This window comes from Hypomesus transpacificus, chromosome 1, assembly GCF_021917145.1.
Source record: "Hypomesus transpacificus isolate Combined female chromosome 1, fHypTra1, whole genome shotgun sequence".
In the NCBI taxonomy this organism is placed as follows: Eukaryota; Metazoa; Chordata; class Actinopteri; order Osmeriformes; family Osmeridae; genus Hypomesus; species Hypomesus transpacificus.
The window spans coordinates 8096412-8109381 of NC_061060.1; positions in this window are offsets into that span (position 1 = coordinate 8096412).

The following is a 12970-nucleotide window of genomic DNA, read 5'->3' on the forward strand; positions in this document are numbered from 1 at the left end:
TGCCACACACACCTCTATGTATTTAGACAAAGGATTAAAGCTGCACTAGGTGCAATAAATAAAAGTAAAATAACATTCAAAACATGGGAAACAGTCCCAAATTTTTATTGAACATCCACGTTTTCCTCTAGCATGAGTTTGTTTGACAGTGGTTTTACAAAAATTGAGGAAAGCTGCCTAGCTGAGAGCAATATTGCTGGTACAGGATTGCTGGAACAGCATAACTATTGGCTGGAAAGTAGCGGGGCTACTCTAAACATTTGAAATTGACCTTGCTCTGGCACTGAACTGTCTGTGTTGCTAAACAACCCTCCGAGGGCCTCATTACCTCACACAACGTGTTTATAAGGGAGAAAAATAAATACATGTTACCCACTGTACGTTTAAGTATGGAGGAAAACGTACAACGTTTTACAAATGTAAAAACATTTTTTTTTACCCGGAAGAAGTTTATTCGACCATATTTAATAGGCTACCTGTTGCATTTTGGCTAAACAAAACATGACAGTCCTGACAAAGCCGGAACCTGCAAAGAGCGCAGCGTTGCAACACAGCTGGACAGACTTCTTCGCCCGTCTGTTGATTCGCTCCAGTGGACGTCTTTAGGATTGTCTCTGCTGAATTTTTTGTGTCGAGCTGTCACCAACACTGACAGGTGAAACTTGCCCTTGGCTTTGCTGCTGTTTAGACAGGTGTTTTTCTAAAGAAAATAACTCCAGCCTGTTTCCACCCCAAATACTCACAACACCAAAGTTCCCAAAATACGCGAAGAAAGAATAATATGACGCAGATAACGGTGAAGCTTTGACAGACCGGCGGCGTAAAATGGGTTTGAAGTCCTAAAATAATTTATCTACCTGGATATGTAGTTAGTTGTGCACATAGGTGTCTTAGTGATGTGAATTGTAGATAGTAAGTAACGCAATGATTAATGTACTAGGAAACTATGGCATGGTATAACACATGGTTCTCTCATAACATTCTGCACAAGAGATAGCGTTCTATGTTCTCATGAAGTAGGGCCTACCCTAAATGGAAATCTCGTTTTGATGCTTCACTTTCCCTGCTTTCTTCGCCCTTTTCACGTGTTTCTTGTCGGTAAACCTGCGATGACAGTCTAAAAACCACACACGACAAGTTAGTAAGAGGCTATATGGTTGTGGCCAAAGTTAGTGGGCAGAACGGGGCCAACACCCTACAGACTACCCACTCATTCTCTTCCGTTTTCCACCTGTGTAGTATGCCAGACCCACAACGTTGAGGGAATTGGGAGGACTGAGTCAACCCCTTGATGAGCTCCAGTTCTGAGGTCCCCATGCTGCCTCTGGGCCAGCAGGAGGGGGAGTGACAGGCAAGCAGAGCCCACAGTGGATATTACTGGCATCCCTAACCAGCAGACTGAGGTGAGCCAGAACTAAGTTCCCATGCAAGGTTAGAGGATTACCCCTGGATGGTGTGTGTGTGTGTGTTTGTATTTGGGGGTGGGCAAGTAGGGAAAAGGATGCAGAGGGAAGGAACTGTATACTGAGAATATTGCGTCTGTCAAATGCACAGCATGGATATTTGGCAGATCTAGCCGGGCCCCACTGTCCCTCCAAGGTGCCGGGTTTCTGGCCGAATAGGGGATTTATTTTAGAGGCAAGGATGTGGGCAATCAGATAGGTCATATTTATAGGCCGCTGGGCTGGTGAAAAGACCAGCCAGAACAAACAAGTTCCAGAGGAAACACAGGGACAAGAAACTTAAGAATCTCCCTCATTTTAACCTTCACAGTCACTACAAACTGAATTTCAAACCAGTGGTTTCTGCCCTTTTCTGAAAACAGATATGTGTTGCTGAAAGCATGTCCTTTGTGTACAAATACTCTTGTTTATGCTTGTGTTGATTTGTTTGTGTATGTTTGTGTGTCCATCACAAAGAGAGTACAGTACTGCTCAGGACATCGTATCCCATAGGAAACCATGATTAATGGCCTTTTCTGCTCTGATAATGGAGGGCTCCCGTTACTGCGGAGGCTTGTGTGAATTGTGTGTTTGATAAAGATCTCCTCCATCAGATGGAACGACAATGATATTATATGTAAAAAGTGACTGTAATTGCTGAACACCTGGGCACTTAACCACTTCTCGGCGCCTGGATCTTAACCAGGGTGGCGTGTCCCAACAATGAGACTGTCGCGGGCGGGACTCCGGTTGGGTGTCGCTGCTCGTCCCATCTACAGTGCCCTCCAAAAGTATTGGAACAGTGAGGCCAATTCCTTTATTTTTGCTGTAGACTGAAAACATTTGGGCTTGACATCAAACGATGAATGTGACCCCAGAGATCAACGTTTCAGCTTTTATTTCCAGGTATTTACATCAGGATCTGATGCACAAATTAGAAAATATCACCTTTTTGTTCGAACCCACCCATTTGTCACGTGAGCAAAAGTATTGGAACATGTGACTGACAGGTGTGTTTTGTTGCCCAGGTGTGTCCTATTACATACATTATTCAATCAATAAATACCACTGAATGTCTACACTCAGGTTCAGATTGGGTAAGATAGGTTTTGTCTATGCAGACTGTATTCAGAGGTGAAAACAACATGAAAACCAGAGCGCTGTCTTTGGGTGAAAAACAAGCAATTGTGAGTCTTAGAGAAGATGGAAAATCAATCAGAGCCATTGCAGAAACATTGGCCATAGCCAGTACAACCATTTGGAATGTCCTGAAGAAGAAGAAAACTACTGGTGTACTAAGTAACAGACGTCGAACAGGTAGACCAAGGAAAACATCAGCAGTTGATGACAGAAACATTGTGAGAGCTGTAAAGAAAGACCCTAAAACAACTGTTAGTGAGATCAGCAACAACCTCCAGATGGCAGGAGTGAAGGTATCACTATCTACTGTTCGCAGAAGACTTCATGAACAAAAGTACAAGGGCTACACCAGAAGATGCAAACCACTCATTAGCAAGAAGAATAGGAAGGCCAGGCTGGAAATTGCCAAAAAGTACAGAGATGAACCTCAAAAATTCTGGGACAAAGTTTTATGGACTGATGAGACAAAGATTAACTTTTACCAAAGTGATGGAAAGGCTAAAGTTTGGAGAAAGAAAGGAACTGCTCATGATCCCAAACACACAAGCTCATCTGTGAAACACGGTGGAGGTAATGTCATGGCTTGGGCTTGCATGGCTTCTTCTGGGACGGGCTCATTAATCTTCATTGAGGATGTAACACATGATGGCAACAGCAAAATGACCTCGGAAGTCTACAGAAACATTTTGTCTGCCAATTTAAGGAAAGATGCAACCAAACTGATAGGCAGAGCCTTCATCATGCAGCAAGATAACGACCCAAAACACACTGCCAAAACAACAAAGGAGTTCATCAGGGGCAAGAAATGGAAGGTATTAGACTGGCCAAGTCAATCTCCAGACTTAAACCCTATAGAGCATGCATTTTACCTGCTTAAGAGGAGACTGAAGGGAGGAACCCCACAAAACAAACAACAACTGAAAGAGGCTGCAGTGAAAGCCTGGGAAAGCATCAAAAAGGAAGAATGCAAAAGTTTGGTGACGTCAATGGGTCACAGACTTGCTGCAGTTATTGAAAGCGAAGGATTTGCAACTAAATATTAAGTCTTATTCACTTAAATATGTTTTAAGTATATCTGTTCCAATACTTTTGCTCACATGACAAATGGGTGGATTCAAACAAAATGTGATATTTTCTTAGTTGTGCATCAGATCCTGATGTAAATACCTGGAAATAAAAGCTGAAACGTTGATCTCTGGTCTCACGTTCATTATTTGATGTCAAGCCCAAATATTTTCAGTCTACAGCAAAAATAAAGGAATTCGCCTCACTGTTCCAATACTTTTGGAGGGCACTGTATAAGCAGAGAAGCACAAAAAAATCATATCTGTGGTGGAAATGTCAGTAGCTGGCCAGATTACATGGTCATTACTCAAATCTGTCTGTCTTCATCTGGTTTGCTTTGTGCTTCATTCCTTATTGTTCGCCCAAGATACAGTGGATCCAAAACATGATACAGAAGCCATTCAGAGCTTTTAAGTGCTATTCATTACACCCCACTGAAAATACAGTTTATCTTGAGAAGGTGCTTTGTGTTTTTTTTTAAGCATACTTAGGGGAATCTAAGGGGAATATTTTCTACTTTACATAAAAGATCCTGCAAAACACTTCAAGTGAAGTATTTATTGTATACATTTCTTTTAAGCCTGATGGAGAAAGGAAATAGTCATGACAATAGAAAATACCAGTACTCATAGCAGAGGGGAACATCCATTGTGGATTTGAGCAAACATACTAATTTCATGTTCACTGGTATCTCAACTTACATCCCTTTTTGCTTGTGACAGAGTGGAACATTAGCTCCATATTTTAACTGGAAAATTCATTTGGCATGGTGAGATCTACTAGGAGTTGCCTTTTGCTGAGACACTTCCTCTCTGAACAACACCCCTCTCTGAGGAGAAACAATGGTGTATTAGAAGGGCATGTCAAAAGCGAAGGCTCCTATACTGACAGTAGTGACTGACAGTCCGAGGTGTCAATTTCTCTCCGGGGACCAGCTCTTAAACCACTAAAATGTGTGGTCTGTCTGTCCTATCCAACTGCCCACAAAAGATGTAGGAATATCAGTTGATCCACAGGAATTTTTTAAATACGGGAATGGGTAATGCTAACGAGATTACTTGAAGCCTCATATGAGTCAATGGACAATGCTCCTTTATCAAAGTTAGGATTTGAACAATATTGTGAGTGAATAAAGGGTATTGTGAAAGAGGAGCAACTTTACGCTTCTTTTAAAACTAAATCCAAGCCATGTACAAGGACTAGTATTGTACTAAAGGAGACAGTTCAGGTTTAAAAGATGAATTGATGGATATTAATCAAGATGTGTACTATAAAGAGGTCTCACATTTACATTTAGTCATTTAGCAGACGCTCTAATCCAGACCAATTTACAGTATGTACAGGGACATTCTCCTCGAGGCAAGTAGGGTGAAGTGCCTTGCCCAAGGACACAATGTTATTTGGCACAGCCGGGAATCGAACCAACAACCTTCTGATTAATAGCCCGACTCCCTAACAGCTCAGCCATGTCACCCCCCTGAGGTCTTAGGTGCATACATCATTACAGTCGACATACTGTGACAGTAAATGTTTTTCCCCTGTGCTTTGGTCCTTGTTTTGGTAATCAACCAAAATTGCATAACTGTGTTGGAAAACGTAACTGCCCCAGTCATTCTGGGATTCACGAAAGCCTTGACATGATATAAAATGACGTTAGAATGCCTTTTTCTGTCCAACACAATGTGTGCTGTGTGGAAACCTGGAACTTGTGATTCTTTCAGAATATCCATCATACAAGCCTTCCTGCTCTCATGGTACCCAGCACTGCTAATCTAAAACAGTGCTCTGTGAGGTCATCACCAGAGTGAAAGAATCATTGGTGGAAATAAAGGTGGTGGAATGGGTCAGCTGGCTCTATCCGTTCTCTCTGCTGTTAGTGGTAGGGTATCAGGAGAGGTTGTGGCACAACCTGAACAACGCAAAACTTGTTCGCGTTTGATTTAGGGCCTGCTTTTGTAATGATACGGGCCAACGAAAGACTCATGCTTTTATTGGCTGTTTTCTACAGTTTCATTTTTTGACCTACACTGAAAGTCCACAAAAAGTTAATAATTTTAAAATGTTTTCTTTCTTTGAAAACAATCTACGTCTAGAGAGAGAGAGACTATAGCATAGTGCATGTGCATGATTTGTGTGGCTCAACCACTGGAATTGTACATTACTTATTTCTCTCTGTCATGTTCTACCATATGAAATCACTTGTGCTAATTCACTGCTATCTGTCAAGTCCATTTTCATCACAGACAGAGCCATTAGACAACGTGACGACTCAAGGTATCCGTTTGGGACACTGTCCTTTGTCAGTAGGACAGAGCAAACGCCTCGAGAGAAGAAAGGAGGTCTGGGGATCGAGCTGCCGTGCCCAGGCTGTTGTGTGAAGTGTCTGCTGATTGCCAGGCTGTTCGGTGGATGCAGTCGGACAGGGAGGTGAGAGGCAGGTTAATTACTGTACTGAGAGGGGAGGGTGAGATGCCTTACACAGCCCTTTGTGGCCTGCGGTCTTGGATTTCCAGTCAAGGGAGGTGTGAGCAGGGGTGGTGGTGATGATGGCAAAGGTTTAGGCTGCACGGGCCAAGTCCGTCCTCAGGTCACCTCATCGATCATGGGTGACAGGGCGGACACGCCGGTACCAGGTGCAAAACGCACTTGTGCACTCTCATTTGTACAGTGTTACTCTGCACATACACATACACTCAGCACAAACATACACACTCAATACACACTGTACACACTCAACACACACATACACACGCATTCACACAAATACACACTCAACACGCGTACGCACTCAACAAACACACAAGTGCACATTCGCCACACACATTCGTGCTTATGTATAGGCATACCAAACCACGTGCAACTTTAAATGTTCATTCTCTTTCACAAACCCACACACGCAAACACACATACATGCATATATTTGAGAACCCATGCATAAACATTGAAGTAATCCTCATGGATATTTACATAAGTCCAAACTCAGTAGAAGAGTATAACTGCCCAGGGAGGTTTGAATCTCTTCATTATTTATCCAATAGACGGGACTGAGGGGGAGAGTTGATTTACAATGTTCTTATGCTGCCCCAACCTCAGGTCTCTTATGGCTAGTATCAGAGTGCCAGGTTTGTGTGTCTTGGGACCCCTATGTTGTCATGGCCGTGTATCAGTTTATTTTTATGCCCTTGAATATAGTGAAGTGTTTTTAAGAGTTCATTAAGTAAATGAACAGGTGTTTCCTCTCCGTAAGTCTTCATATACAACTAATGAGCTGACTTAAGTGTGTTCAAATTATTAGGACATTAGGGACGGGAAATGTACAAAACACACAAAGAAATGAAGTGTTTGTATATGTACCCTGCTAACTAATACAATGTTGAGTTTTCACAAGGCTCCCTTTGGAAAATCAGCATGCTTGTTTTAAGTGTGTGTGTGTGTGTGTGTTTTCAGTCACTAATCATGTCATTAGTGATGAAAACACTTTTAAAGGATGAAGCAAAGTTGTGTTTTTCTTAAATATGCATGGTGACATTTAGGTAATTATCCTTTCAATAGTTTTGGCAATTAAGAGGTAAATAGTTTTGGTGGCAAATCTGTTCATTTTACCAAATGTTATGGTTTGTCATGTTTTAAAGACTTATTCATTGTGGGCAGAGTTAACAGAATTGTATTGTTATATGGCTCACACAATGTAAAACATTATCAAACTAACTTTGTGCTTCTCTGGTATATCAACGTGTTCATCTTTGCAAAGATTGTTATATGGCTCACACAATGTAAAACATTATCAAACTAACTTTGTGCTTCTCTGGTATATCAACGTGTTCATCTTTGCAAAGATAGACCTATAACCATCATAGTATGTGAGCAATGATATAGAGCTTTGTGCATTGTTGACATTTGTTAAATTGTATATTTATTTAAATGTTACCCTGTGCAAGCAAAATATCTATCTTGGAAGACTAAAATACGTAAAGCAAGGATGGGTTTAATGGTATTTCTGACACTAAACGAATCAATTATACATGGTTATTGTAAATCAAAGAGCACAACACAAAAAATCCAACATTTTCTTTGAGGGAACATTGGTAACTTTTCCACAAAGTATTAAGTATTAAATTCAAACAAAGGGCCAAATGTTACTGATGAGGAAACAGAGAGCTTTTGGTTGGCACTCCATCAGTGAACAGTAGCCCAATAATTCGCTGCCGTCACAGTCCACGTCACAGTCCACGGCTGTGAAAAAGAGAAACTGTGTTGCGCTCTGGGAGGAATAACCTGATCTGTCTGCTAACAAGGGGAAGTGTGAATATGACAAAGCCTCCCCACCTGACACCCTACCCAACAAACAGCCATCTGTCATCATTATAAGTGGAGTCTGATGTGCCGCACTTAAGAGTCGTCCTGAATCTTTTATGTTCCACAACCAATTAAGCTGGGCCAATTATCTTCTGAATAATTGAGTGAAATTTGGAAACCCAACTCCTTATTCATAAGCTGGTCAGTGATAGTGTTTCATGATCAAGGTTGAGGTGGGGGACTAGTTGGAGGTACCCCCTGGATGATTTATTAAGTTATTAATTCATGTGTATATTTTTATCACTATCAATGTTTTATTTCGGCCTGCTCAGTGTTCAGTGCATTCCTCATTTTTGTTGCCAACTCTTTAGTTATTCATGTCCTCTGTCCCGGACAATAGGCACCTCTCCATACTCCATAACAGATAATCCCCTCAATGCAAAAGTCACCTGTCTCAGGTGTGTCGAGGGTGAATGTCATATGAAACATTATCGTTGTTATAGTCGCCACAAACAATATTTTCTTCCCCCTTTGTTTGTTTGACAGGACTTAACACCACTTACAGCCTTTTCGACAGCTCCTGGAATTATTTTCCCCTGCATTCTGTTACCGTGTTTGGAAATTAAATCGAGCAGCAGGGGATTTGATGACACGTAATATTCATTTAAAAGAGTCAACGAAATCTGTAGTATCTGGTGACTAATCCCAAAGCTGGCACAAGGAACAAGGTGTAGGTATTGCCCGTTGGGTGTCCTGTCTTATATTTGTGTCACTACTCTCACTAAAGCAAATTCAAAAGAGAATTTCCTTAAAAAAATGAATAAATTCCCATCGGGGGAAATGTGAACCCTTTGTCTCTAAAATGGTTTCAAATGATGACAAAAGTCTGAGCCAAAGTCATGTAGGTTAAGGGCAGAGAAATGTCTTCCAAAGAACTTGGAACATTTTCTAAAGGTAATGCTGCGTCCGCTAAAATAAACACACACATTTGCATCCTCAAATCCCTTTATTTGGCACCTAAAATCCATAAAGTCTTCTGGCCTTAGTTGATAACACTGGGCTCCGTAAAACAGATACCGTAGAGTGCATGAAATTCATACAAAATGCATCACTGGGGCAGTAATTTTACCTGGCATGTCATATTAGGATCTCTCACACAGTGGGTCAACCTGTCTGGCTTCCCTGATTAGCCTATTGACTGGCATCTACCCTGCAGCTGTGAAAAGGGTTTCTGGCTGTGCTAGTGAGCGGCAGGTAGGGTGGGTTAATATTTGATGAGGGACTTGGGATGATCCACAGGTTGGCCTCTCAGAGTGTCTCATACAGGGAACACCCAAACCCTCTGCCATTGTTCTCTCTCTCTCTGGGCCTGCTATTCATAGAGTGAAGGATTGGGTTCTGCACTCCTACTCTGAGAGTTTCACTGGGAGAGAAACACAATGAAGTCAGAATAACAAAGGTAGTCAAGGCCTTCTCAGTATGATCGTCTGAGCCCCTCAAATATGATGACCAGGTGTGGGTGTGTTTTTATAGAGATGTTCATTTTAATGTGCTTGTATTTAGTGAATACTTCCAATATCCTCAACTATTATGACAAGTTTTTATATTTGTGAGTTATTTGTTGTCTCTGATTCACAAGGGCAAGACACTTGTGGGGCGAAGTTTAACAACAATCATTATACAAAGGCGGTGTGTTTTTACATATCATTAAATGTGTGGTAATGTACCTAACAGCAACAATCTTCTGAAAGGAAAGAAATAGGAAAAATACACAGGGATGATGTATAACTGGTGTTGGATTTTTTTAGTTTACACGTGTGGTAGAAGAGTGAACCTATTTGCTCCGCTACTTTATGTTCAGTTTATGTTGGCACTTGTTAACATATCTAGCTGCGTGTGTTACAGTGGGCATGATAAGGTGAGAAGTTTCACAGTACGCTATCAACTGAGATCATATGTAATGGTGGTAATGTAGTTGACCCCCAAGAAACAGATTAAACATACGGTATCATGTATCTTGCAGGTGTCTCAAACTGGCTTTCTGTTGATTCACTGGGTTTAGTGAAGGACTTAAAGGTGCTCTCTCTTTATACCATCTTTGGCTGAGTGCCTGAAGGAATCAACAGCGCCAGTCTTTTTTTAATGACAGTCAGGCAATCCATGAGGGATTTCTGGCAGGTTGGAAAGAAACATTGAAACCGATCCTCCTCTTTTCCTTGTTCGTTCAGATCTTAATCCGTAAACCATCTTAAACCAGGTCCATCTGGTCATTTCACCCCCTCTTCTCTCTTTCTCCCTCCCTCTCGCGTTCTGTTTTTTTCTTATCACTTTCTCTTTTTCTCTCTCTCTTTCACTGCCTACAATATTATACCCGAGAGGGACTTCTTACAGGCCTTTTGTTGCCCATAACACTAAACAGATCAACTCAAAACTAAATGTGAAATTCAATATGTGGTTAGTAAATGGATCAAGGGAGGATGGGTTTACAACTGTAAAACGAAAAGAAAAAAAAAACACAGTCAATATGCGGAGGGGTTTGAGGGGGGAATTCATGAGATCTGCACTAAATGATAACATTGACACAGAAACCATTAGATGTCATAAGCTGCCCACACACATGCAGCAGCATGTAGCTCGTTTTGAGGTGTCACTTATTTCTCTCGTCTGTTTTTCCCCCCCTCCCTTCGCCCAGGAAACATGCTAGGAGAGGGCCGCTCTGCTCTCCTCAGCGCCCCAGCAAAGCCACAACACAAACAGCGGCGGCCATATCGGGCCTCAGCTGCCGACATGTCTGCTCAGCGGCGTATTTATTTAAACCTGCCGCTGGTCCTGGCGGTCCCACGCAGTCCTCGCCGGGGGCCTCCCCAGCTTGTTTGAGAATCCATTCACACCTGCGCATTAAATTACTGACACTAATGTTACTAGTAATGCTTGGACCAGATCCCATTTTTTTGGAACCTATAAATCTGCAGGAGCTGGGAAATATAGACACGTTGGAGAGAGAAAACAAATCCAATGAAGGACAGATTCAGACTTGATAGAGAGGAGATTTTGTCAGATAAGCATGACCTTGTCTGTCCTTTATTTTTGTTTTCATATTTTTCAGGTTTGTGTCTTGAGAGTACTTTTTTGTTGTTGTTATCAAATCTGTTTTGTGCTATAGGGGTATAATAGAATAATATCATATTATATCAAATGTCTCCATAAGGCACTTCATATTTACATATCTTCATGTTTGGATAGTCAGGGGCTGAGAAATACTTAACATATGAGCGGAGAGGATATGAGAAAGAACACATGGATTGTTGGTGTAGGACCCCCTTCTCTCCATTCTGTCTCTGTCCAAAGACGGTAAAGCAGAGGATTCAGTCCCCAGAGGGTGGGGTCTGGGGGGGCATTGTTTGACTGTTACCTGGTTACCAAGGACTCAATGGCTTTTGAACTTGAGAGGTGTGGAGGCATGAACACCTGTGCAGCCCCCCTCTTGTAAAACGCCTGGATACCTTTCACCTTGTCTCACTCGGCAGCACTCACGGAGGGGCCGAGAAGAAAGGAGAAGGGGGCTCGGAGAAAGGAAAGCATCTGAGAGACGTCTCCCGGCCTGTCACTCAGGGTCAGAGGTGAAAGGTCGGCATGGAGGGGGTATGTCAGGTGTTAAGTGGAGCAGACAGCACTGCGGAGGGGTTGTTTAATGCTTACCTGGCGACCTGCTAACCTGCAGCCAGGTGGGAATACAAAGCAAGGGAGGCTTACTCTGAACTCACACAAACAGGATGGAGATGCAAAGACTGAGGGGCGAGACAGGGATACAAAATACCAGCAATCCTGTAATCTTGAAACTGCTACTATATTTATGAGTAATAACACTGACCAAGTGATAAATACGTATCATACATATGAGAAGGATAAACCCTGATGGTTCTCATTACTTGCTAAAATTAGTCCCACGTAAATATAAATATATACACCCACACAATAAAAACCAAATATAGAATAAGCCTGTATTCACGTAGTGTCCTCTCTCAAGTTTCATAATCCCTTCATGTCCGCTGCGTGAAGCTAGTTTAAAACACAAAGGTGTTACATTCAAAGGTTAATCGTGGCATCATTGCACTAATCTGACGCGTCGCTGATACATGATCGCTTGAGTAAACAATCAGCTTCAATTTAACTAGAGTTAACACGGCAGTGACCATGATCACTAGCCTTTCCATGAATAGGTTGCTCTAGAGGAACCCTCTAGAACTGGTGGTAGCATAAAATAGCTTATTTTGTTGCAGTGTGTCTGTTTTCTGTAAGCAAGCGACACAGAGACAATGCTAATGATGATCTGAGTCGGCCAGGCCTGGGGTGTGGGGGGCAAACCTCTTCACTGGGGTGTATCCTGTCAAAGCCTTTGTTGTAGATGTGGTATTGAGATCCTTGTCCAGCCACTCATTACTTATTGATGCCTCATCACAATGTCTTTTGTTTGGCGGGCACAGCATGGAAACACGCGTCTAGGTGAGAAGGTAGCACTTCACTCAAAGTGCGCTGTGGTGTGTTAAGGTTGCTGGTGTGACTCCTTTAGCAGTGTGCATTAACACATGGAGTTACAGAAAGACAGACGTTTTTGACAGAACTAACTTGGATTTCTACTGTACATTCATAACATATCATTCAGCGTCCAATCACTTACGATTATACGTACCTCGTTCAAACAGGCTGTTATGTACTCGCCTGCTGGCTAAACCTGTTTTACATATCTAATTGACAAAATTGTAAACAACTGCCACTCATCTAGTACTGGCAGTTAAAATTACTGGCAAGCAGCTGAATAGTTGGCTTTTCAATCTCACTGGATTACAGGTGAGTCATTTGGTTCAGTTTTAATGTGAAGACTACTGACATAAATGTTACCAACGTCGGATCTGTTCTCTGGGGTCTTGGCTAAGTGAACATCTTTTGTTCATGTGATTGTGGCCCCTCTCTTTAAGTTCTTCAGATCAGGAAATGGTTAAACAAGGCTAATTACCCAGTATTCCCTG